General features: G+C 52.6%; 62 non-coding genes across 62 annotated transcripts; all 62 read right to left on the bottom strand.

Moving 5' to 3' along the window:
* Positions 1–76: 76 nt before the first annotated feature.
* On the bottom strand, positions 77–195 carry LOC122288366. The gene has a single exon (XR_006235630.1). It is a non-coding gene; the product is annotated as a 5S ribosomal RNA (ribosomal RNA).
* Positions 196–384: 189 nt separating this feature from the next.
* On the bottom strand, positions 385–503 carry LOC122286537. The gene has a single exon (XR_006233858.1). It is a non-coding gene; the product is annotated as a 5S ribosomal RNA (ribosomal RNA).
* Positions 504–692: 189 nt separating this feature from the next.
* LOC122286536 lies at positions 693–811 on the bottom strand. The gene has a single exon (XR_006233857.1). It is a non-coding gene; the product is annotated as a 5S ribosomal RNA (ribosomal RNA).
* Positions 812–1000: 189 nt separating this feature from the next.
* On the bottom strand, positions 1001–1119 carry LOC122286535. Its single transcript, XR_006233856.1, has one exon. It is a non-coding gene; the product is annotated as a 5S ribosomal RNA (ribosomal RNA).
* Positions 1120–1308: 189 nt separating this feature from the next.
* On the bottom strand, positions 1309–1427 carry LOC122287400. The gene has a single exon (XR_006234695.1). It is a non-coding gene; the product is annotated as a 5S ribosomal RNA (ribosomal RNA).
* Positions 1428–1605: 178 nt separating this feature from the next.
* On the bottom strand, positions 1606–1724 carry LOC122286534. Its single transcript, XR_006233855.1, has one exon. It is a non-coding gene; the product is annotated as a 5S ribosomal RNA (ribosomal RNA).
* Positions 1725–1913: 189 nt separating this feature from the next.
* LOC122287398 lies at positions 1914–2032 on the bottom strand. The gene has a single exon (XR_006234693.1). It is a non-coding gene; the product is annotated as a 5S ribosomal RNA (ribosomal RNA).
* Positions 2033–2210: 178 nt separating this feature from the next.
* On the bottom strand, positions 2211–2329 carry LOC122286533. The gene has a single exon (XR_006233854.1). It is a non-coding gene; the product is annotated as a 5S ribosomal RNA (ribosomal RNA).
* Positions 2330–2518: 189 nt separating this feature from the next.
* On the bottom strand, positions 2519–2637 carry LOC122286532. Its single transcript, XR_006233853.1, has one exon. It is a non-coding gene; the product is annotated as a 5S ribosomal RNA (ribosomal RNA).
* Positions 2638–2815: 178 nt separating this feature from the next.
* LOC122287318 lies at positions 2816–2934 on the bottom strand. The gene has a single exon (XR_006234617.1). It is a non-coding gene; the product is annotated as a 5S ribosomal RNA (ribosomal RNA).
* A 189-nt stretch (positions 2935–3123) lies between these two features.
* Positions 3124–3242, bottom strand: LOC122287186. Its single transcript, XR_006234490.1, has one exon. It is a non-coding gene; the product is annotated as a 5S ribosomal RNA (ribosomal RNA).
* Positions 3243–3431: 189 nt separating this feature from the next.
* LOC122287397 lies at positions 3432–3550 on the bottom strand. Its single transcript, XR_006234692.1, has one exon. It is a non-coding gene; the product is annotated as a 5S ribosomal RNA (ribosomal RNA).
* Positions 3551–3739: 189 nt separating this feature from the next.
* On the bottom strand, positions 3740–3858 carry LOC122286531. The gene has a single exon (XR_006233852.1). It is a non-coding gene; the product is annotated as a 5S ribosomal RNA (ribosomal RNA).
* A 178-nt stretch (positions 3859–4036) lies between these two features.
* On the bottom strand, positions 4037–4155 carry LOC122288365. The gene has a single exon (XR_006235629.1). It is a non-coding gene; the product is annotated as a 5S ribosomal RNA (ribosomal RNA).
* A 189-nt stretch (positions 4156–4344) lies between these two features.
* LOC122286529 lies at positions 4345–4463 on the bottom strand. Its single transcript, XR_006233851.1, has one exon. It is a non-coding gene; the product is annotated as a 5S ribosomal RNA (ribosomal RNA).
* Positions 4464–4652: 189 nt separating this feature from the next.
* Positions 4653–4771, bottom strand: LOC122286527. The gene has a single exon (XR_006233849.1). It is a non-coding gene; the product is annotated as a 5S ribosomal RNA (ribosomal RNA).
* A 178-nt stretch (positions 4772–4949) lies between these two features.
* On the bottom strand, positions 4950–5068 carry LOC122287952. The gene has a single exon (XR_006235232.1). It is a non-coding gene; the product is annotated as a 5S ribosomal RNA (ribosomal RNA).
* A 189-nt stretch (positions 5069–5257) lies between these two features.
* Positions 5258–5376, bottom strand: LOC122286526. The gene has a single exon (XR_006233848.1). It is a non-coding gene; the product is annotated as a 5S ribosomal RNA (ribosomal RNA).
* Positions 5377–5565: 189 nt separating this feature from the next.
* LOC122286525 lies at positions 5566–5684 on the bottom strand. Its single transcript, XR_006233847.1, has one exon. It is a non-coding gene; the product is annotated as a 5S ribosomal RNA (ribosomal RNA).
* A 189-nt stretch (positions 5685–5873) lies between these two features.
* Positions 5874–5992, bottom strand: LOC122287557. Its single transcript, XR_006234847.1, has one exon. It is a non-coding gene; the product is annotated as a 5S ribosomal RNA (ribosomal RNA).
* A 189-nt stretch (positions 5993–6181) lies between these two features.
* Positions 6182–6300, bottom strand: LOC122286524. The gene has a single exon (XR_006233846.1). It is a non-coding gene; the product is annotated as a 5S ribosomal RNA (ribosomal RNA).
* Positions 6301–6478: 178 nt separating this feature from the next.
* LOC122288204 lies at positions 6479–6597 on the bottom strand. The gene has a single exon (XR_006235475.1). It is a non-coding gene; the product is annotated as a 5S ribosomal RNA (ribosomal RNA).
* A 189-nt stretch (positions 6598–6786) lies between these two features.
* Positions 6787–6905, bottom strand: LOC122286523. Its single transcript, XR_006233845.1, has one exon. It is a non-coding gene; the product is annotated as a 5S ribosomal RNA (ribosomal RNA).
* A 189-nt stretch (positions 6906–7094) lies between these two features.
* Positions 7095–7213, bottom strand: LOC122287722. The gene has a single exon (XR_006235010.1). It is a non-coding gene; the product is annotated as a 5S ribosomal RNA (ribosomal RNA).
* Positions 7214–7402: 189 nt separating this feature from the next.
* Positions 7403–7521, bottom strand: LOC122286521. The gene has a single exon (XR_006233843.1). It is a non-coding gene; the product is annotated as a 5S ribosomal RNA (ribosomal RNA).
* Positions 7522–7710: 189 nt separating this feature from the next.
* On the bottom strand, positions 7711–7829 carry LOC122287556. Its single transcript, XR_006234846.1, has one exon. It is a non-coding gene; the product is annotated as a 5S ribosomal RNA (ribosomal RNA).
* Positions 7830–8018: 189 nt separating this feature from the next.
* LOC122286520 lies at positions 8019–8137 on the bottom strand. The gene has a single exon (XR_006233842.1). It is a non-coding gene; the product is annotated as a 5S ribosomal RNA (ribosomal RNA).
* Positions 8138–8315: 178 nt separating this feature from the next.
* LOC122288203 lies at positions 8316–8434 on the bottom strand. Its single transcript, XR_006235474.1, has one exon. It is a non-coding gene; the product is annotated as a 5S ribosomal RNA (ribosomal RNA).
* A 189-nt stretch (positions 8435–8623) lies between these two features.
* LOC122286519 lies at positions 8624–8742 on the bottom strand. Its single transcript, XR_006233841.1, has one exon. It is a non-coding gene; the product is annotated as a 5S ribosomal RNA (ribosomal RNA).
* A 189-nt stretch (positions 8743–8931) lies between these two features.
* LOC122287721 lies at positions 8932–9050 on the bottom strand. The gene has a single exon (XR_006235009.1). It is a non-coding gene; the product is annotated as a 5S ribosomal RNA (ribosomal RNA).
* Positions 9051–9239: 189 nt separating this feature from the next.
* On the bottom strand, positions 9240–9358 carry LOC122286518. The gene has a single exon (XR_006233840.1). It is a non-coding gene; the product is annotated as a 5S ribosomal RNA (ribosomal RNA).
* Positions 9359–9547: 189 nt separating this feature from the next.
* Positions 9548–9666, bottom strand: LOC122287720. The gene has a single exon (XR_006235008.1). It is a non-coding gene; the product is annotated as a 5S ribosomal RNA (ribosomal RNA).
* Positions 9667–9855: 189 nt separating this feature from the next.
* On the bottom strand, positions 9856–9974 carry LOC122286517. Its single transcript, XR_006233839.1, has one exon. It is a non-coding gene; the product is annotated as a 5S ribosomal RNA (ribosomal RNA).
* Positions 9975–10163: 189 nt separating this feature from the next.
* On the bottom strand, positions 10164–10282 carry LOC122286515. Its single transcript, XR_006233837.1, has one exon. It is a non-coding gene; the product is annotated as a 5S ribosomal RNA (ribosomal RNA).
* Positions 10283–10471: 189 nt separating this feature from the next.
* On the bottom strand, positions 10472–10590 carry LOC122286513. The gene has a single exon (XR_006233836.1). It is a non-coding gene; the product is annotated as a 5S ribosomal RNA (ribosomal RNA).
* A 178-nt stretch (positions 10591–10768) lies between these two features.
* On the bottom strand, positions 10769–10887 carry LOC122287291. The gene has a single exon (XR_006234592.1). It is a non-coding gene; the product is annotated as a 5S ribosomal RNA (ribosomal RNA).
* Positions 10888–11076: 189 nt separating this feature from the next.
* LOC122286512 lies at positions 11077–11195 on the bottom strand. The gene has a single exon (XR_006233835.1). It is a non-coding gene; the product is annotated as a 5S ribosomal RNA (ribosomal RNA).
* A 189-nt stretch (positions 11196–11384) lies between these two features.
* LOC122286511 lies at positions 11385–11503 on the bottom strand. The gene has a single exon (XR_006233834.1). It is a non-coding gene; the product is annotated as a 5S ribosomal RNA (ribosomal RNA).
* Positions 11504–11692: 189 nt separating this feature from the next.
* LOC122286510 lies at positions 11693–11811 on the bottom strand. Its single transcript, XR_006233833.1, has one exon. It is a non-coding gene; the product is annotated as a 5S ribosomal RNA (ribosomal RNA).
* Positions 11812–11989: 178 nt separating this feature from the next.
* LOC122288364 lies at positions 11990–12108 on the bottom strand. The gene has a single exon (XR_006235628.1). It is a non-coding gene; the product is annotated as a 5S ribosomal RNA (ribosomal RNA).
* Positions 12109–12297: 189 nt separating this feature from the next.
* Positions 12298–12416, bottom strand: LOC122286509. Its single transcript, XR_006233832.1, has one exon. It is a non-coding gene; the product is annotated as a 5S ribosomal RNA (ribosomal RNA).
* Positions 12417–12605: 189 nt separating this feature from the next.
* On the bottom strand, positions 12606–12724 carry LOC122286508. Its single transcript, XR_006233831.1, has one exon. It is a non-coding gene; the product is annotated as a 5S ribosomal RNA (ribosomal RNA).
* Positions 12725–12902: 178 nt separating this feature from the next.
* LOC122287951 lies at positions 12903–13021 on the bottom strand. Its single transcript, XR_006235231.1, has one exon. It is a non-coding gene; the product is annotated as a 5S ribosomal RNA (ribosomal RNA).
* Positions 13022–13210: 189 nt separating this feature from the next.
* LOC122286507 lies at positions 13211–13329 on the bottom strand. The gene has a single exon (XR_006233830.1). It is a non-coding gene; the product is annotated as a 5S ribosomal RNA (ribosomal RNA).
* A 189-nt stretch (positions 13330–13518) lies between these two features.
* LOC122286506 lies at positions 13519–13637 on the bottom strand. Its single transcript, XR_006233829.1, has one exon. It is a non-coding gene; the product is annotated as a 5S ribosomal RNA (ribosomal RNA).
* Positions 13638–13826: 189 nt separating this feature from the next.
* LOC122287555 lies at positions 13827–13945 on the bottom strand. The gene has a single exon (XR_006234845.1). It is a non-coding gene; the product is annotated as a 5S ribosomal RNA (ribosomal RNA).
* A 189-nt stretch (positions 13946–14134) lies between these two features.
* Positions 14135–14253, bottom strand: LOC122286505. Its single transcript, XR_006233828.1, has one exon. It is a non-coding gene; the product is annotated as a 5S ribosomal RNA (ribosomal RNA).
* Positions 14254–14431: 178 nt separating this feature from the next.
* On the bottom strand, positions 14432–14550 carry LOC122288202. Its single transcript, XR_006235473.1, has one exon. It is a non-coding gene; the product is annotated as a 5S ribosomal RNA (ribosomal RNA).
* A 189-nt stretch (positions 14551–14739) lies between these two features.
* Positions 14740–14858, bottom strand: LOC122284430. The gene has a single exon (XR_006231794.1). It is a non-coding gene; the product is annotated as a 5S ribosomal RNA (ribosomal RNA).
* Positions 14859–15047: 189 nt separating this feature from the next.
* On the bottom strand, positions 15048–15166 carry LOC122287719. Its single transcript, XR_006235007.1, has one exon. It is a non-coding gene; the product is annotated as a 5S ribosomal RNA (ribosomal RNA).
* A 189-nt stretch (positions 15167–15355) lies between these two features.
* On the bottom strand, positions 15356–15474 carry LOC122286503. Its single transcript, XR_006233826.1, has one exon. It is a non-coding gene; the product is annotated as a 5S ribosomal RNA (ribosomal RNA).
* Positions 15475–15663: 189 nt separating this feature from the next.
* Positions 15664–15782, bottom strand: LOC122287717. The gene has a single exon (XR_006235005.1). It is a non-coding gene; the product is annotated as a 5S ribosomal RNA (ribosomal RNA).
* A 189-nt stretch (positions 15783–15971) lies between these two features.
* LOC122286502 lies at positions 15972–16090 on the bottom strand. Its single transcript, XR_006233825.1, has one exon. It is a non-coding gene; the product is annotated as a 5S ribosomal RNA (ribosomal RNA).
* A 189-nt stretch (positions 16091–16279) lies between these two features.
* LOC122286501 lies at positions 16280–16398 on the bottom strand. Its single transcript, XR_006233824.1, has one exon. It is a non-coding gene; the product is annotated as a 5S ribosomal RNA (ribosomal RNA).
* Positions 16399–16587: 189 nt separating this feature from the next.
* LOC122286500 lies at positions 16588–16706 on the bottom strand. Its single transcript, XR_006233823.1, has one exon. It is a non-coding gene; the product is annotated as a 5S ribosomal RNA (ribosomal RNA).
* Positions 16707–16884: 178 nt separating this feature from the next.
* Positions 16885–17003, bottom strand: LOC122287290. The gene has a single exon (XR_006234591.1). It is a non-coding gene; the product is annotated as a 5S ribosomal RNA (ribosomal RNA).
* Positions 17004–17192: 189 nt separating this feature from the next.
* LOC122286499 lies at positions 17193–17311 on the bottom strand. Its single transcript, XR_006233822.1, has one exon. It is a non-coding gene; the product is annotated as a 5S ribosomal RNA (ribosomal RNA).
* A 189-nt stretch (positions 17312–17500) lies between these two features.
* Positions 17501–17619, bottom strand: LOC122286497. Its single transcript, XR_006233821.1, has one exon. It is a non-coding gene; the product is annotated as a 5S ribosomal RNA (ribosomal RNA).
* Positions 17620–17808: 189 nt separating this feature from the next.
* LOC122286496 lies at positions 17809–17927 on the bottom strand. Its single transcript, XR_006233820.1, has one exon. It is a non-coding gene; the product is annotated as a 5S ribosomal RNA (ribosomal RNA).
* A 178-nt stretch (positions 17928–18105) lies between these two features.
* Positions 18106–18224, bottom strand: LOC122286495. The gene has a single exon (XR_006233819.1). It is a non-coding gene; the product is annotated as a 5S ribosomal RNA (ribosomal RNA).
* Positions 18225–18413: 189 nt separating this feature from the next.
* On the bottom strand, positions 18414–18532 carry LOC122286494. The gene has a single exon (XR_006233818.1). It is a non-coding gene; the product is annotated as a 5S ribosomal RNA (ribosomal RNA).
* Positions 18533–18721: 189 nt separating this feature from the next.
* On the bottom strand, positions 18722–18840 carry LOC122286493. Its single transcript, XR_006233817.1, has one exon. It is a non-coding gene; the product is annotated as a 5S ribosomal RNA (ribosomal RNA).
* Positions 18841–18933: the final 93 nt, after the last annotated feature.

The raw sequence follows: 18933 nt of genomic DNA, 5'->3' as shown, positions 1-18933 counted from the left end.
GCGATTTTCCTAAGAATCCATTGCCCGGTTGTCGTTCCGGTCCATCCGACCGGAGATGCGGTAAAAATAAAAAGGGGGGGTGCAACACGAGGACTTCCCAGGAGGTCACCCATCCTAGTACTACTCTCGCCCAAGCACGCTTAACTGCGGAGTTCTGATGGGATCCGGTGCATTAGTGCTGCTATGATCGCACCCATCATGCTACCAGCGAAAAACTAATATAATCCTATTACGACCTAGCCGCACCATGCCTATCCCATGCCAACCGGCGATCTGATCGATACCCATTGCTACGCGATGGGGTCGGTGCGATTTTCCTAAGAATCCATTGCCCGGTTGTCGTTCCGGTCCATCCGACCGGAGATGCGGTAAAAATAAAAAGGGGGGGTGCAACACGAGGACTTCCCAGGAGGTCACCCATCCTAGTACTACTCTCGCCCAAGCACGCTTAACTGCGGAGTTCTGATGGGATCCGGTGCATTAGTGCTGGTATGATCGCACCCATCATGCTACCAGCGAAAAACTAATATAATCCTATTACGACCTAGCCGCACCCTGCCTATCTCATGCCAACCGGCGATCTGATCGATACCCATTGCTACGCGATGGGGTCGGTGCGATTTTCCTAAGAATCCATTACCCGGTACTCGTTCCGGTCCATCCGACCGGAGATGCGGTAAAAATAAAAACGGGGGGTGCAACACGAGGACTTCCCAGGAGGTCACCCATCCTAGTACTACTCTCGCCCAAGCACGCTTAACTGCGGAGTTCTGATGGGATCCGGTGCATTAGTGCTGGTATGATCGCACCCATCATGCTACCAGCGAAAAACTAATATAATCCTATTACGACCTAGCCGCACCATGCCTATCCCATGCCAACCGGCGATCTGATCGATACCCATTGCTACGCGATGGGGTCGGTGCGATTTTCCTAAGAATCCATTGCCCGGTTGTCGTTCCGGTCCATCCGACCGGAGATGCGGTAAAAATAAAAAGGGGGGGTGCAACACGAGGACTTCCCAGGAGGTCACCCATCCTAGTACTACTCTCGCCCAAGCACGCTTAACTGCGGAGTTCTGATGGGATCCGGTGCATTAGTGCTGGTATGATCGCACCCATCATGCTACCAGCGAAAAACTAATATAATCCTATTACGACCTAGCCGCACCCTGCCTATCTCATGCCAACCGGCGATCTGACCGATACCCATCGCTACGCGATGGGGTCGGTGCGATTTTCCTAAAAATCCATTCCCTGGTTCTCGTTCCGGTCCATCCGACCAGAGATGCGGTAAAAATTAAAAGGGGGGGTGCAACACGAGGACTTCCCAGGAGGTCACCCATCCTAGTACTACTCTCGCCCAAGCACGCTTAACTGCGGAGTTCTGATGGGATCCAGTGCATTAGTGCTGGTATGATCGCACCCATCATGCTACCAGCGAAAAACTAATATAATCCTATTACGACCTAGCCGCACCCTGCCTATCCCATGCCAACTGGCGATCTGATTGATAGCGATGGGGTCGGTGCGATTTTCCTAAGAATCCATTGCCCGGTTGTCGTTCCGGTCCATCCGACCGGAGATGCGGTAAAAATAAAAAGGGGGGGTGCAACACGAGGACTTCCCAGGAGGTCACCCATCCTAGTACTACTCTCGCCCAAGCACGCTTAACTGCGGAGTTCTGATGGGATCCGGTGCATTAGTGCTGGTATGATCGCACCCATCATGCTACCAGCGAAAAACTAATATAATCCTATTACGACCTAGCCGCACCCTGCCTATCTCATGCCAACCGGCGATCTGACCGATACCCATCGCTACGCGATGGGGTCGGTGCGATTTTCCTAAAAATCCATTCCCTGGTTCTCGTTCCGGTCCATCCGACCAGAGATGCGGTAAAAATTAAAAGGGGGGGTGCAACACGAGGACTTCCCAGGAGGTCACCCATCCTAGTACTACTCTCGCCCAAGCACGCTTAACTGCGGAGTTCTGATGGGATCCAGTGCATTAGTGCTGGTATGATCGCACCCATCATGCTACCAGCGAAAAACTAATATAATCCTATTACGACCTAGCCGCACCCTGCCTATCCCATGCCAACTGGCGATCTGATTGATAGCGATGGGGTCGGTGCGATTTTCCTAAGAATCCATTGCCCGGTTGTCGTTCCGGTCCATCCGACCGGAGATGCGGTAAAAATAAAAAGGGGGGGTGCAACACGAGGACTTCCCAGGAGGTCACCCATCCTAGTACTACTCTCGCCCAAGCACGCTTAACTGCGGAGTTCTGATGGGATCCGGTGCATTAGTGCTGGTATGATCGCACCCATCATGCTACCAGCGAAAAACTAATATAATCCTATTACGACCTAGCCGCACCATGCCTATCCCATGCCAACCGGCGATCTGATCGATACCCATTGCTACGCGATGGGGTCGGTGCGATTTTCCTAAGAATCCATTGCCCGGTTGTCGTTCCGGTCCATCCGACCGGAGATGCGGTAAAAATAAAAAGGGGGGGTGCAACACGAGGACTTCCCAGGAGGTCACCCATCCTAGTACTACTCTCGCCCAAGCACGCTTAACTGCGGAGTTCTGATGGGATCCGGTGCATTAGTGCTGGTATGATCGCACCCATCATGCTACCAGCGAAAAACTAATATAATCCTATTACGACCTAGCCGCACCCTGCCTATCCCATGCCAACTGGCGATCTGATTGATAGCGATGGGGTCGGTGCGATTTTCCTAAGAATCCATTGCCCGGTTGTCGTTCCGGTCCATCCGACCGGAGATGCGGTAAAAATAAAAAGGGGGGGTGCAACACGAGGACTTCCCAGGAGGTCACCCATCCTAGTACTACTCTCGCCCAAGCACGCTTAACTGCGGAGTTCTGATGAGATCCGGTGCATTAGTGCTGGTATGATCGCACCCATCATGCTACCAGCGAAAAACTAATATAATCCTATTACGACCTAGCCGCACCATGCCTATCCCATGCCAACCGGCGATCTGATCGATACCCATCGCTACGCGATGGGGTCGGTGCGATTTTCCTAAGAATCCATTGCCCGGTTGTCGTTCCGGTCCATCCGACCGGAGATGCGGTAAAAATAAAAAGGGGGGGTGCAACACGAGGACTTCCCAGGAGGTCACCCATCCTAGTACTACTCTCGCCCAAGCACGCTTAACTGCGGAGTTCTGATGGGATCCGGTGCATTAGTGCAGGTATGATCGCACCCATCATGCTACCAGCGAAAAACTAATATAATCCTATTACGACCTAGCCGCACCATGCCTATCCCATGCCAACCGGCGATCTGATCGATACCCATTGCTACGCGATGGGGTCGGTGCGATTTTCCTAAGAATCCATTGCCCGGTTGTCGTTCCGGTCCATCCGACCGGAGATGCGGTAAAAATAAAAAGGGGGGGTGCAACACGAGGACTTCCCAGGAGGTCACCCATCCTAGTACTACTCTCGCCCAAGCACGCTTAACTGCGGAGTTCTGATGGGATCCAGTGCATTAGTGCTGGTATGATCGCACCCATCATGCTACCAGCGAAAAACTAATATAATCCTATTACGACCTAGCCGCACCCTGCCTATCTCATGCCAACCGGCGATCTGACCGATACCCATTGCTACGCGATGGGGTCGGTGCGATTTTCCTAAAAATCCATTCCCTGGTTCTCGTTCCGGTCCATCCGACCAGAGATGCGGTAAAAATTAAAAGGGGGGGTGCAACACGAGGACTTCCCAGGAGGTCACCCATCCTAGTACTACTCTCGCCCAAGCACGCTTAACTGCGGAGTTCTGATGGGATCCGGTGCATTAGTGCTGGTATGATCGCACCCATCATGCTACCAGCGAAAAACTAATATAATCCTATTACGACCTAGCCGCACCCTGCCTATCCCATGCCAACCGGCGATCTGATTGATAGCGATGGGGTCGGTGCGATTTTCCTAAGAATCCATTGCCCGGTTGTCGTTCCGGTCCATCCGACCGGAGATGCGGTAAAAATAAAAAGGGGGGGTGCAACACGAGGACTTCCCAGGAGGTCACCCATCCTAGTACTACTCTCGCCCAAGCACGCTTAACTGCGGAGTTCTGATGGGATCCGGTGCATTAGTGCTGCTATGATCGCACCCATCATGCTACCAGCGAAAAACTAATATAATCCTATTACGACCTAGCCGCACCATGCCTATCCCATGCCAACCGGCGATCTGATCGATACCCATTGCTACGCGATGGGGTCGGTGCGATTTTCCTAAGAATCCATTGCCCGGTTGTCGTTCCGGTCCATCCGACCGGAGATGCGGTAAAAATAAAAAGGGGGGGTGCAACACGAGGACTTCCCAGGAGGTCACCCATCCTAGTACTACTCTCGCCCAAGCACGCTTAACTGCGGAGTTCTGATGGGATCCGGTGCATTAGTGCTGGTATGATCGCACCCATCATGCTACCAGCGAAAAACTAATATAATCCTATTACGACCTAGCCGCACCCTGCCTATCTCATGCCAACCGGCGATCTGACCGATACCCATTGCTACGCGATGGGGTCGGTGCGATTTTCCTAAAAATCCATTCCCTGGTTCTCGTTCCGGTCCATCCGACCAGAGATGCGGTAAAAATTAAAAGGGGGGGTGCAACACGAGGACTTCCCAGGAGGTCACCCATCCTAGTACTACTCTCGCCCAAGCACGCTTAACTGCGGAGTTCTGATGGGATCCGGTGCATTAGTGCTGGTATGATCGCACCCATCATGCTACCAGCGAAAAACTAATATAATCCTATTACGACCTAGCCGCACCCTGCCTATCCCATGCCAACTGGCGATCTGATTGATAGCGATGGGGTCGGTGCGATTTTCCTAAGAATCCATTGCCCGGTTGTCGTTCCGGTCCATCCGACCGGAGATGCGGTAAAAATAAAAAGGGGGGGTGCAACACGAGGACTTCCCAGGAGGTCACCCATCCTAGTACTACTCTCGCCCAAGCACGCTTAACTGCGGAGTTCTGATGGGATCCGGTGCATTAGTGCTGGTAGGATCGCACCCATCATGCTACCAGCGAAAAACTAATATAATCCTATTACGACCTAGCCGCACCATGCCTATCCCATGCCAACCGGCGATCTGATCGATACCCATTGCTACGCGATGGGGTCGGTGCGATTTTCCTAAGAATCCATTGCCCGGTTGTCGTTCCGGTCCATCCGACCGGAGATGCGGTAAAAATAAAAAGGAGGGGTGCAACACGAGGACTTCCCAGGAGGTCACCCATCCTAGTACTACTCTCGCCCAAGCACGCTTAACTGCGGAGTTCTGATGGGATCCGGTGCATTAGTGCTGGTATGATCGCACCCATCATGCTACCAGCGAAAAACTAATATAATCCTATTACGACCTAGCCGCACCATGCCTATCCCATGCCAACCGGCGATCTGATCGATACCCATTGCTACGCGATGGGGTCGGTGCGATTTTCCTAAGAATCCATTGCCCGGTTGTCGTTCCGGTCCATCCGACCGGAGATGCGGTAAAAATAAAAAGGAGGGGTGCAACACGAGGACTTCCCAGGAGGTCACCCATCCTAGTACTACTCTCGCCCAAGCACGCTTAACTGCGGAGTTCTGATGGGATCCGGTGCATTAGTGCTGGTATGATCGCACCCATCATGCTACCAGCGAAAAACTAATATAATCCTATTACGACCTAGCCGCACCCTGCCTATCCCATGCCAACCGGCGATCTGATCGATACCCATTGCTACGCGATGGGGTCGGTGCGATTTTCCTAAGAATCCATTGCCCGGTTGTCGTTCCGGTCCATCCGACCGGAGATGCGGTAAAAATAAAAAGGGGGGGTGCAACACGAGGACTTCCCAGGAGGTCACCCATCCTAGTACTACTCTCGCCCAAGCACGCTTAACTGCGGAGTTCTGATGGAATCCGGTGCATTAGTGCTGGTATGATCGCACCCATCATGCTACCAGCGAAAAACTAATATAATCCTATTACGACCTAGCCGCACCCTGCCAATCTCATGCCAACCGGCGATCTGACCGATACCCATTGCTACGCGATGGGGTCGGTGCGATTTTCCTAAAAATCCATTCCCTGGTTCTCGTTCCGGTCCATCCGACCAGAGATGCGGTAAAAATTAAAAGGGGGGGTGCAACACGAGGACTTCCCAGGAGGTCACCCATCCTAGTACTACTCTCGCCCAAGCACGCTTAACTGCGGAGTTCTGATGGGATCCGGTGCATTAGTGCTGGTATGATCGCACCCATCATGCTACCAGCGAAAAACTAATATAATCCTATTACGACCTAGCCGCACCCTGCCTATCCCATGCCAACTGGCGATCTGATTGATAGCGATGGGGTCGGTGCGATTTTCCTAAGAATCCATTGCCCGGTTGTCGTTCCGGTCCATCCGACCGGAGATGCGGTAAAAATAAAAAGGGGGGGTGCAACACGAGGACTTCCCAGGAGGTCACCCATCCTAGTACTACTCTCGCCCAAGCACGCTTAACTGCGGAGTTCTGATGGGATCCGGTGCATTAGTGTTGGTATGATCGCACCCATCATGCTACCAGCGAAAAACTAATATAATCCTATTACGACCTAGCCGCACCATGCCTATCCCATGCCAACCGGCGATCTGATCGATACCCATTGCTACGCGATGGGGTCGGTGCGATTTTCCTAAGAATCCATTGCCCGGTTGTCGTTCCGGTCCATCCGACCGGAGATGCGGTAAAAATAAAAAGGGGGGGTGCAACACGAGGACTTCCCAGGAGGTCACCCATCCTAGTACTACTCTCGCCCAAGCACGCTTAACTGCGGAGTTCTGATGGGATCCGGTGCATTAGTGCTGGTATGATCGCACCCATCATGCTACCAGCGAAAAACTAATATAATCCTATTACGACCTAGCCGCACCATGCCTATCCCATGCCAACCGGCGATCTGATCGATACCCATTGCTACGCGATGGGGTCGGTGCGATTTTCCTAAGAATCCATTGCCCGGTTGTCGTTCCGGTCCATCCGACCGGAGATGCGGTAAAAATAAAAAGGGGGGGTGCAACACGAGGACTTCCCAGGAGGTCACCCATCCTAGTACTACTCTCGCCCAAGCACGATTAACTGCGGAGTTCTGATGGGATCCGGTGCATTAGTGCTGGTATGATCGCACCCATCATGCTACCAGCGAAAAACTAATATAATCCTATTACGACCTAGCCGCACCATGCCTATCCCATGCCAACCGGCGATCTGATCGATACCCATTGCTACGCGATGGGGTCGGTGCGATTTTCCTAAGAATCCATTGCCCGGTTGTCGTTCCGGTCCATCCGACCGGAGATGCGGTAAAAATAAAAAGGGGGGGTGCAACACGAGGACTTCCCAGGAGGTCACCCATCCTAGTACTACTCTCGCCCAAGCACGCTTAACTGCGGAGTTCTGATGGGATCCGGTGCATTAGTGCTGGTATGATCGCACCCATCATGCTACCAGCGAAAAACTAATATAATCCTATTACGACCTAGCCGCACCATGCCTATCCCATGCCAACCGGCGATCTGATCGATACCCATTGCTACGCGATGGGGTCGGTGCGATTTTCCTAAGAATCCATTGCCCGGTTGTCGTTCCGGTCCATCCGACCGGAGATGCGGTAAAAATAAAAAGGGGGGGTGCAACACGAGGACTTCCCAGGAGGTCACCCATCCTAGTACTACTCTCGCCCAAGCACGCTTAACTGCGGAGTTCTGATGGAATCCGGTGCATTAGTGCTGGTATGATCGCACCCATCATGCTACCAGCGAAAAACTAATATAATCCTATTACGACCTAGCCGCACCCTGCCAATCTCATGCCAACCGGCGATCTGACCGATACCCATTGCTACGCGATGGGGTCGGTGCGATTTTCCTAAAAATCCATTCCCTGGTTCTCGTTCCGGTCCATCCGACCAGAGATGCGGTAAAAATTAAAAGGGGGGGTGCAACACGAGGACTTCCCAGGAGGTCACCCATCCTAGTACTACTCTCGCCCAAGCACGCTTAACTGCGGAGTTCTGATGGGATCCGGTGCATTAGTGCTGGTATGATCGCACCCATCATGCTACCAGCGAAAAACTAATATAATCCTATTACGACCTAGCCGCACCCTGCCTATCCCATGCCAACTGGCGATCTGATTGATAGCGATGGGGTCGGTGCGATTTTCCTAAGAATCCATTGCCCGGTTGTCGTTCCGGTCCATCCGACCGGAGATGCGGTAAAAATAAAAAGGGGGGGTGCAACACGAGGACTTCCCAGGAGGTCACCCATCCTAGTACTACTCTCGCCCAAGCACGCTTAACTGCGGAGTTCTGATGGGATCCGGTGCATTAGTGTTGGTATGATCGCACCCATCATGCTACCAGCGAAAAACTAATATAATCCTATTACGACCTAGCCGCACCATGCCTATCCCATGCCAACCGGCGATCTGATCGATACCCATTGCTACGCGATGGGGTCGGTGCGATTTTCCTAAGAATCCATTGCCCGGTTGTCGTTCCGGTCCATCCGACCGGAGATGCGGTAAAAATAAAAAGGGGGGGTGCAACACGAGGACTTCCCAGGAGGTCACCCATCCTAGTACTACTCTCGCCCAAGCACGCTTAACTGCGGAGTTCTGATGGGATCCGGTGCATTAGTGCTGGTATGATCGCACCCATCATGCTACCAGCGAAAAACTAATATAATCCTATTACGACCTAGCCGCACCATGCCTATCCCATGCCAACCGGCGATCTGATCGATACCCATTGCTACGCGATGGGGTCGGTGCGATTTTCCTAAGAATCCATTGCCCGGTTGTCGTTCCGGTCCATCCGACCGGAGATGCGGTAAAAATAAAAAGGGGGGGTGCAACACGAGGACTTCCCAGGAGGTCACCCATCCTAGTACTACTCTCGCCCAAGCACGATTAACTGCGGAGTTCTGATGGGATCCGGTGCATTAGTGCTGGTATGATCGCACCCATCATGCTACCAGCGAAAAACTAATATAATCCTATTACGACCTAGCCGCACCATGCCTATCCCATGCCAACCGGCGATCTGATCGATACCCATTGCTACGCGATGGGGTCGGTGCGATTTTCCTAAGAATCCATTGCCCGGTTGTCGTTCCGGTCCATCCGACCGGAGATGCGGTAAAAATAAAAAGGGGGGGTGCAACACGAGGACTTCCCAGGAGGTCACCCATCCTAGTACTACTCTCGCCCAAGCACGCTTAACTGCGGAGTTCTGATGGGATCCGGTGCATTAGTGCTGGTATGATCGCACCCATCATGCTACCAGCGAAAAACTAATATAATCCTATTACGACCTAGCCGCACCATGCCTATCCCATGCCAACCGGCGATCTGATCGATACCCATTGCTACGCGATGGGGTCGGTGCGATTTTCCTAAGAATCCATTGCCCGGTTGTCGTTCCGGTCCATCCGACCGGAGATGCGGTAAAAATAAAAAGGGGGGGTGCAACACGAGGACTTCCCAGGAGGTCACCCATCCTAGTACTACTCTCGCCCAAGCACGATTAACTGCGGAGTTCTGATGGGATCCGGTGCATTAGTGCTGGTATGATCGCACCCATCATGCTACCAGCGAAAAACTAATATAATCCTATTACGACCTAGCCGCACCATGCCTATCCCATGCCAACCGGCGATCTGATCGATACCCATTGCTACGCGATGGGGTCGGTGCGATTTTCCTAAGAATCCATTGCCTGGTTGTCGTTCCGGTCCATCCGACCGGAGATGCGGTAAAAATAAAAAGGGGGGGTGCAACACGAGGACTTCCCAGGAGGTCACCCATCCTAGTACTACTCTCGCCCAAGCACGCTTAACTGCGGAGTTCTGATGGGATCCGGTGCATTAGTGCTGGTATGATCGCACCCATCATGCTACCAGCGAAAAACTAATATAATCCTATTACGACCTAGCCGCACCCTGCCTATCTCATGCCAACCGGCGATCTGACCGATACCCATTGCTACGCGATGGGGTCGGTGCGATTTTCCTAAAAATCCATTCCCTGGTTCTCGTTCCGGTCCATCCGACCAGAGATGCGGTAAAAATTAAAAGGGGGGGTGCAACACGAGGACTTCCCAGGAGGTCACCCATCCTAGTACTACTCTCGCCCAAGCACGCTTAACTGCGGAGTTCTGATGGGATCCGGTGCATTAGTGCTGGTATGATCGCACCCATCATGCTACCAGCGAAAAACTAATATAATCCTATTACGACCTAGCCGCACCATGCCTATCCCATGCCAACCGGCGATCTGATCGATACCCATTGCTACGCGATGGGGTCGGTGCGATTTTCCTAAGAATCCATTGCCCGGTTGTCGTTCCGGTCCATCCGACCGGAGATGCGGAAAAAATAAAAAGGGGGGGTGCAACACGAGGACTTCCCAGGAGGTCACCCATCCTAGTACTACTCTCGCCCAAGCACGCTTAACTGCGGAGTTCTGATGGGATCCGGTGCATTAGTGCTGGTATGATCGCACCCATCATGCTACCAGCGAAAAACTAATATAATCCTATTACGACCTAGCCGCACCCTGCCTATCCCATGCCAACTGGCGATCTGATTGATAGCGATGGGGTCGGTGCGATTTTCCTAAGAATCCATTGCCCGGTTGTCGTTCCGGTCCATCCGACCGGAGATGCGGTAAAAATAAAAAGGGGGGGTGCAACACGAGGACTTCCCAGGAGGTCACCCATCCTAGTACTACTCTCGCCCAAGCACGCTTAACTGCGGAGTTCTGATGGGATCCGGTGCATTAGTGCTGGTATAATCGCACCCAACATGCTACCAGCGAAAAACTAATATAATCCTATTACGACCTAGCCGCACCATGCCTATCCCATGCCAACCGGCGATCTGATCGATACCCATTGCTACGCGATGGGGTCGGTGCGATTTTCCTAAGAATCCATTGCCCGGTTGTCGTTCCGGTCCATCCGACCGGAGATGCGGTAAAAATAAAAAGGGGGGGTGCAACACGAGGACTTCCCAGGAGGTCACCCATCCTAGTACTACTCTCGCCCAAGCACGCTTAACTGCGGAGTTCTGATGGGATCCGGTGCATTAGTGCTGGTATGATCGCACCCATCATGCTACCAGCGAAAAACTAATATAATCCTATTACGACCTAGCCGCACCATGCCTATCCCATGCCAACCGGCGATCTGATCGATACCCATTGCTACGCGATGGGGTCGGTGCGATTTTCCTAAGAATCCATTGCCCGGTTGTCGTTCCGGTCCATCCGACCGGAGATGCGGTAAAAATAAAAAGGGGGGGTGCAACACGAGGACTTCCCAGGAGGTCACCCATCCTAGTACTACTCTCGCCCAAGCACGCTTAACTGCGGAGTTCTGATGGGATCCGGTGCATTAGTGCTGGTATGATCGCACCCATCATGCTACCAGCGAAAAACTAATATAATCCTATTACGACCTAGCCGCACCCTGCCTATCTCATGCCAACCGGCGATCTGACCGATACCCATCGCTACGCGATGGGGTCGGTGCAATTTTCCTAAAAATCCATTCCCTGGTTCTCGTTCCGGTCCATCCGACCAGAGATGCGGTAAAAATTAAAAGGGGGGGTGCAACACGAGGACTTCCCAGGAGGTCACCCATCCTAGTACTACTCTCGCCCAAGCACGCTTAACTGCGGAGTTCTGATGGGATCCGGTGCATTAGTGCTGGTATGATCGCACCCATCATGCTACCAGCGAAAAACTAATATAATCCTATTACGACCTAGCCGCACCCTGCCTATCCCATGCCAACTGGCGATCTGATTGATAGCGATGGGGTCGGTGCGATTTTCCTAAGAATCCATTGCCCGGTTGTCGTTCCGGTCCATCCGACCGGAGATGCGGTAAAAATAAAAAGGGGGGGTGCAACACGAGGACTTCCCAGGAGGTCACCCATCCTAGTACTACTCTCGCCCAAGCACGCTTAACTGCGGAGTTCTGATGGGATCCGGTGCATTAGTGCTGCTATGATCGCACCCATCATGCTACCAGCGAAAAACTAATATAATCCTATTACGACCTAGCCGCACCATGCCTATCCCATGCCAACCGGCGATCTGATCGATACCCATTGCTACGCGATGGGGTCGGTGCGATTTTCCTAAGAATCCATTGCCCGGTTGTCGTTCCGGTCCATCCGACCGGAGATGCGGTAAAAATAAAAAGGGGGGGTGCAACACGAGGACTTCCCAGGAGGTCACCCATCCTAGTACTACTCTCGCCCAAGCACGCTTAACTGCGGAGTTCTGATGGGATCCGGTGCATTAGTGCTGGTATGATCGCACCCATCATGCTACCAGCGAAAAACTAATATAATCCTATTACGACCTAGCCGCACCCTGCCTATCTCATGCCAACCGGCGATCTGACCGATACCCATTGCTACGCGATGGGGTCGGTGCGATTTTCCTAAAAATCCATTCCCTGGTTCTCGTTCCGGTCCATCCGACCAGAGATGCGGTAAAAATTAAAAGGGGGGGTGCAACACGAGGACTTCCCAGGAGGTCACCCATCCTAGTACTACTCTCGCCCAAGCACGCTTAACTGCGGAGTTCTGATGGGATCCGGTGCATTAGTGCTGGTATGATCGCACCCATCATGCTACCAGCGAAAAACTAATATAATCCTATTACGACCTAGCCGCACCCTGCCTATCCCATGCCAACTGGCGATCTGATTGATAGCGATGGGGTCGGTGCGATTTTCCTAAGAATCCATTGCCCGGTTGTCGTTCCGGTCCATCCGACCGGAGATGCGGTAAAAATAAAAAGGGGGGGTGCAACACGAGGACTTCCCAGGAGGTCACCCATCCTAGTACTACTCTCGCCCAAGCACGCTTAACTGCGGAGTTCTGATGGGATCCGGTGCATTAGTGCTGGTAGGATCGCACCCATCATGCTACCAGCGAAAAACTAATATAATCCTATTACGACCTAGCCGCACCATGCCTATCCCATGCCAACCGGCGATCTGATCGATACCCATTGCTACGCGATGGGGTCGGTGCGATTTTCCTAAGAATCCATTGCCCGGTTGTCGTTCCGGTCCATCCGACCGGAGATGCGGTAAAAATAAAAAGGAGGGGTGCAACACGAGGACTTCCCAGGAGGTCACCCATCCTAGTACTACTCTCGCCCAAGCACGCTTAACTGCGGAGTTCTGATGGGATCCGGTGCATTAGTGCTGGTATGATCGCACCCATCATGCTACCAGCGAAAAACTAATATAATCCTATTACGACCTAGCCGCACCATGCCTATCCCATGCCAACCGGCGATCTGATCGATACCCATTGCTACGCGATGGGGTCGGTGCGATTTTCCTAAGAATCCATTGCCCGGTTGTCGTTCCGGTCCATCCGACCGGAGATGCGGTAAAAATAAAAAGGAGGGGTGCAACACGAGGACTTCCCAGGAGGTCACCCATCCTAGTACTACTCTCGCCCAAGCACGCTTAACTGCGGAGTTCTGATGGGATCCGGTGCATTAGTGCTGGTATGATCGCACCCATCATGCTACCAGCGAAAAACTAATATAATCCTATTACGACCTAGCCGCACCCTGCCTATCCCATGCCAACCGGCGATCTGATCGATACCCATTGCTACGCGATGGGGTCGGTGCGATTTTCCTAAGAATCCATTGCCCGGTTGTCGTTCCGGTCCATCCGACCGGAGATGCGGTAAAAATAAAAAGGGGGGGTGCAACACGAGGACTTCCCAGGAGGTCACCCATCCTAGTACTACTCTCGCCCAAGCACGCTTAACTGCGGAGTTCTGATGGAATCCGGTGCATTAGTGCTGGTATGATCGCACCCATCATGCTACCAGCGAAAAACTAATATAATCCTATTACGACCTAGCCGCACCCTGCCAATCTCATGCCAACCGGCGATCTGACCGATACCCATTGCTACGCGATGGGGTCGGTGCGATTTTCCTAAAAATCCATTCCCTGGTTCTCGTTCCGGTCCATCCGACCAGAGATGCGGTAAAAATTAAAAGGGGGGGTGCAACACGAGGACTTCCCAGGAGGTCACCCATCCTAGTACTACTCTCGCCCAAGCACGCTTAACTGCGGAGTTCTGATGGGATCCGGTGCATTAGTGCTGGTATGATCGCACCCATCATGCTACCAGCGAAAAACTAATATAATCCTATTACGACCTAGCCGCACCCTGCCTATCCCATGCCAACTGGCGATCTGATTGATAGCGATGGGGTCGGTGCGATTTTCCTAAGAATCCATTGCCCGGTTGTCGTTCCGGTCCATCCGACCGGAGATGCGGTAAAAATAAAAAGGGGGGGTGCAACACGAGGACTTCCCAGGAGGTCACCCATCCTAGTACTACTCTCGCCCAAGCACGCTTAACTGCGGAGTTCTGATGGGATCCGGTGCATTAGTGTTGGTATGATCGCACCCATCATGCTACCAGCGAAAAACTAATATAATCCTATTACGACCTAGCCGCACCATGCCTATCCCATGCCAACCGGCGATCTGATCGATACCCATTGCTACGCGATGGGGTCGGTGCGATTTTCCTAAGAATCCATTGCCCGGTTGTCGTTCCGGTCCATCCGACCGGAGATGCGGTAAAAATAAAAAGGGGGGGTGCAACACGAGAACTTCCCAGGAGGTCACCCATCCTAGTACTACTCTCGCCCAAGCACGCTTAACTGCGGAGTTCTGATGGGATCCGGTGCATTAGTGCTGGTATGATCGCACCCATCATGCTACCAGCGAAAAACTAATATAATCCTATTACGACCTAGCCGCACCATGCCTATCCCATGCCAACCGGCGATCTGATCGATACCCATTGCTACGCGATGGGGTCGGTGCGATTTTCCTAAGAATCCATTGCCCGGTTGTCGTTCCGGTCCATCCGACCGGAGATGCGGTAAAAATAAAAAGGGGGGGTGCAACACGAGGACTTCCCAGGAGGTCACCCATCCTAGTACTACTCTCGCCCAAGCACGATTAACTGCGGAGTTCTGATGGGATCCGGTGCATTAGTGCTGGTATGATCGCACCCATCATGCTACCAGCGAAAAACTAATATAATCCTATTACGACCTAGCCGCACCATGCCTATCCCATGCCAACCGGCGATCTGATCGATACCCATTGCTACGCGATGGGGTCGGTGCGATTTTCCTAAGAATCCATTGCCCGGTTGTCGTTCCGGTCCATCCGACCGGAGATGCGGTAAAAATAAAAAGGGGGGGTGCAACACGAGGACTTCCCAGGAGGTCACCCATCCTAGTACTACTCTCGCCCAAGCACGCTTAACTGCGGAGTTCTGATGGGATCCGGTGCATTAGTGCTGGTATGATCGCACCCATCATGCTACCAGCGAAAAACTAATATAATCCTATTACGACCTAGCCGCACCATGCCTATCCCATGCCAACCGGCGATCTGATCGATACCCATTGCTACGCGATGGGGTCGGTGCGATTTTCCTAAGAATCCATTGCCCGGTTGTCGTTCCGGTCCATCCGACCGGAGATGCGGTAAAAATAAAAAGGGGGGGTGCAACACGAGGACTTCCCAGGAGGTCACCCATCCTAGTACTACTCTCGCCCAAGCACGATTAACTGCGGAGTTCTGATGGGATCCGGTGCATTAGTGCTGGTATGATCGCACCCATCATGCTACCAGCGAAAAACTAATATAATCCTATTACGACCTAGCCGCACCATGCCTATCCCATGCCAACCGGCGATCTGATCGATACCCATTGCTACGCGATGGGGTCGGTGCGATTTTCCTAAGAATCCATTGCCCGGTTGTCGTTCCGGTCCATCCGACCGGAGATGCGGTAAAAATAAAAAGGGGGGGTGCAACACGAGGACTTCCCAGGAGGTCACCCATCCTAGTACTACTCTCGCCCAAGCACGCTTAACTGCGGAGTTCTGATGGGATCCGGTGCATTAGTGCTGGTATGATCGCACCCATCATGCTACCAGCGAAAAACTAATATAATCCTATTACGACCTAGCCGCACCCTGCCTATCTCATGCCAACCGGCGATCTGACCGATACCCATTGCTACGCGATGGGGTCGGTGCGATTTTCCTAAAAATCCATTCCCTGGTTCTCGTTCCGGTCCATCCGACCAGAGATGCGGTAAAAATTAAAAGGGGGGGTGCAACACGAGGACTTCCCAGGAGGTCACCCATCCTAGTACTACTCTCGCCCAAGCACGCTTAACTGCGGAGTTCTGATGGGATCCGGTGCATTAGTGCTGGTATGATCGCACCCATCATGCTACCAGCGAAAAACTAATATAATCCTATTACAACCTAGCCGCACCATGCCTATCCCATGCCAACCGGCGATCTGATCGATACCCATTGCTACGCGATGGGGTCGGTGCGATTTTCCTAAGAATCCATTGCCCGGTTGTCGTTCCGGTCCATCCGACCGGAGATGCGGAAAAAATAAAAAGGGGGGGTGCAACACGAGGACTTCCCAGGAGGTCACCCATCCTAGTACTACTCTCGCCCAAGCACGCTTAACTGCGGAGTTCTGATGGGATCCGGTGCATTAGTGCTGGTATGATCGCACCCATCATGCTACCAGCGAAAAACTAATATAATCCTATTACGACCTAGCCGCACCCTGCCTATCCCATGCCAACTGGCGATCTGATTGATAGCGATGGGGTCGGTGCGATTTTCCTAAGAATCCATTGCCCGGTTGTCGTTCCGGTCCATCCGACCGGAGATGCGGTAAAAATAAAAAGGGGGGGTGCAACACGAGGACTTCCCAGGAGGTCACCCATCCTAGTACTACTCTCGCCCAAGCACGCTTAACTGCGGAGTTCTGATGGGATCCGGTGCATTAGTGCTGGTATAATCGCACCCAACATGCTACCAGCGAAAAACTAATATAATCCTATTACGACCTAGCCGCACCATGCCTATCCCATGCCAACCGGCGATCTGATCGATACCCATTGCTACGCGATGGGGTCGGTGCGATTTTCCTAAGAATCCATTGCCCGGTTGTCGTTCCGGTCCATCCGACCGGAGATGCGGTAAAAATAAAAAGGGGGGGTGCAACACGAGGACTTCCCAGGAGGTCACCCATCCTAGTACTACTCTCGCCCAAGCACGCTTAACTGCGGAGTTCTGATGGGATCCGGTGCATTAGTGCTGGTATGATCGCACCCATCATGCTACCAGCGAAAAACTAATATAATCCTATTACGACCTAGCCGCACCATGCCTATCCCATGCCAACCGGCGATCTGATCGATACCCATTGCTACGCGATGGGGTCGGTGCGATTTTCCTAAGAATCCATTGCCCGGTTGTCGTTCCGGTCCATCCGACCGGAGATGCGGTAAAAATAAAAAGGGGGGGTGCAACACGAGGACTTCCCAGGAGGTCACCCATCCTAGTACTACTCTCGCCCAAGCACGCTTAACTGCGGAGTTCTGATGGGATCCGGTGCATTAGTGCTGGTATGATCGCACCCATCATGCTACCAGCGAAAAACTAATATAATCCTATTACGACCTAGCCGCACCCTGCCTATCTCATGCCAACCGGCGATCTGACCGATACCCATCGCTACGCGATGGGGTCGGTGCGATTTTCCTAAAAATCCATTCCCTGGTTCTCGTTCCGGTCCATCCGACCAGAGATGCGGTAAAAATTAAAAGGGGGGGTGCAACACGAGGACTTCCCAGGAGGTCACCCATCCTAGTACTACTCTCGCCCAAGCACGCTTAACTGCGGAGTTCTGATGGGATCCGGTGCATTAGTGCTGGTATGATCGCACCCATCATGCTACCAGCGAAAAACTAATATAATCCTATTACGACCTAGCCGCACCCTGCCTATCCCATGCCAACTGGCGATCTGATTGATAGCGATGGGGTCGGTGCGATTTTCCTAAGAATCCATTGCCCGGTTGTCGTTCCGGTCCATCCGACCGGAGATGCGGTAAAAATAAAAAGGGGGGGTGCAACACGAGGACTTCCCAGGAGGTCACCCATCCTAGTACTACTCTCGCCCAAGCACGCTTAACTGCGGAGTTCTGATGGGATCCGGTGCATTAGTGCTGGTATGATCGCACCCATCATGCTACCAGCGAAAAACTAATATAATCCTATTACGACCTAGCCGCACCATGCCTATCCCATGCCAACCGGCGATCTGATCGATACCCATTGCTACGCGATGGGGTCGGTGCGATTTTCCTAAGAATCCATTGCCCGGTTGTCGTTCCGGTCCATCCGACCGGAGATGCGGTAAAAATAAAAAGGGGGGGTGCAACACGAGGACTTCCCAGGAGGTCACCCATCCTAGTACTACTCTCGCCCAAGCACGCTTAACTGCGGAGTTCTGATGGGATCCGGTGCATTAGTGCTGGTATGATCGCACCCATCATGCTACCAGCGAAAAACTAATATAATCCTATTACGACCTAGCCGCACCCTGCCTATCTCATGCCAACCGGCGATCTGACCGATACCCATTGCTACGCGATGGGGTCGGTGCGATTTTCCTAAAAATCCATTCCCTGGTTCTCGTTCCGGTCCATCCGACCAGAGATGCGGTAAAAATTAAAAGGGGGGGTGCAACACGAGGACTTCCCAGGAGGTCACCCATCCTAGTACTACTCTCGCCCAAGCACGCTTAACTGCGGAGTTCTGATGGGATCCGGTGCATTAGTGCTGGTATGATCGCACCCATCATGCTACCAGCGAAAAACTAATATAATCCTATTACGACCTAGCCGCACCCTGCCTATCCCATGCCAACTGGCGATCTGATTGATAGCGAT

Source organism: Carya illinoinensis, chromosome 11, assembly GCF_018687715.1.
Source record: "Carya illinoinensis cultivar Pawnee chromosome 11, C.illinoinensisPawnee_v1, whole genome shotgun sequence".
Lineage (NCBI taxonomy): Eukaryota > Viridiplantae > Streptophyta > Magnoliopsida > Fagales > Juglandaceae > Carya > Carya illinoinensis.
Note: the sequence above shows the minus strand (reverse complement) of the source record. Positions and strands in the feature narration are given on the sequence as shown.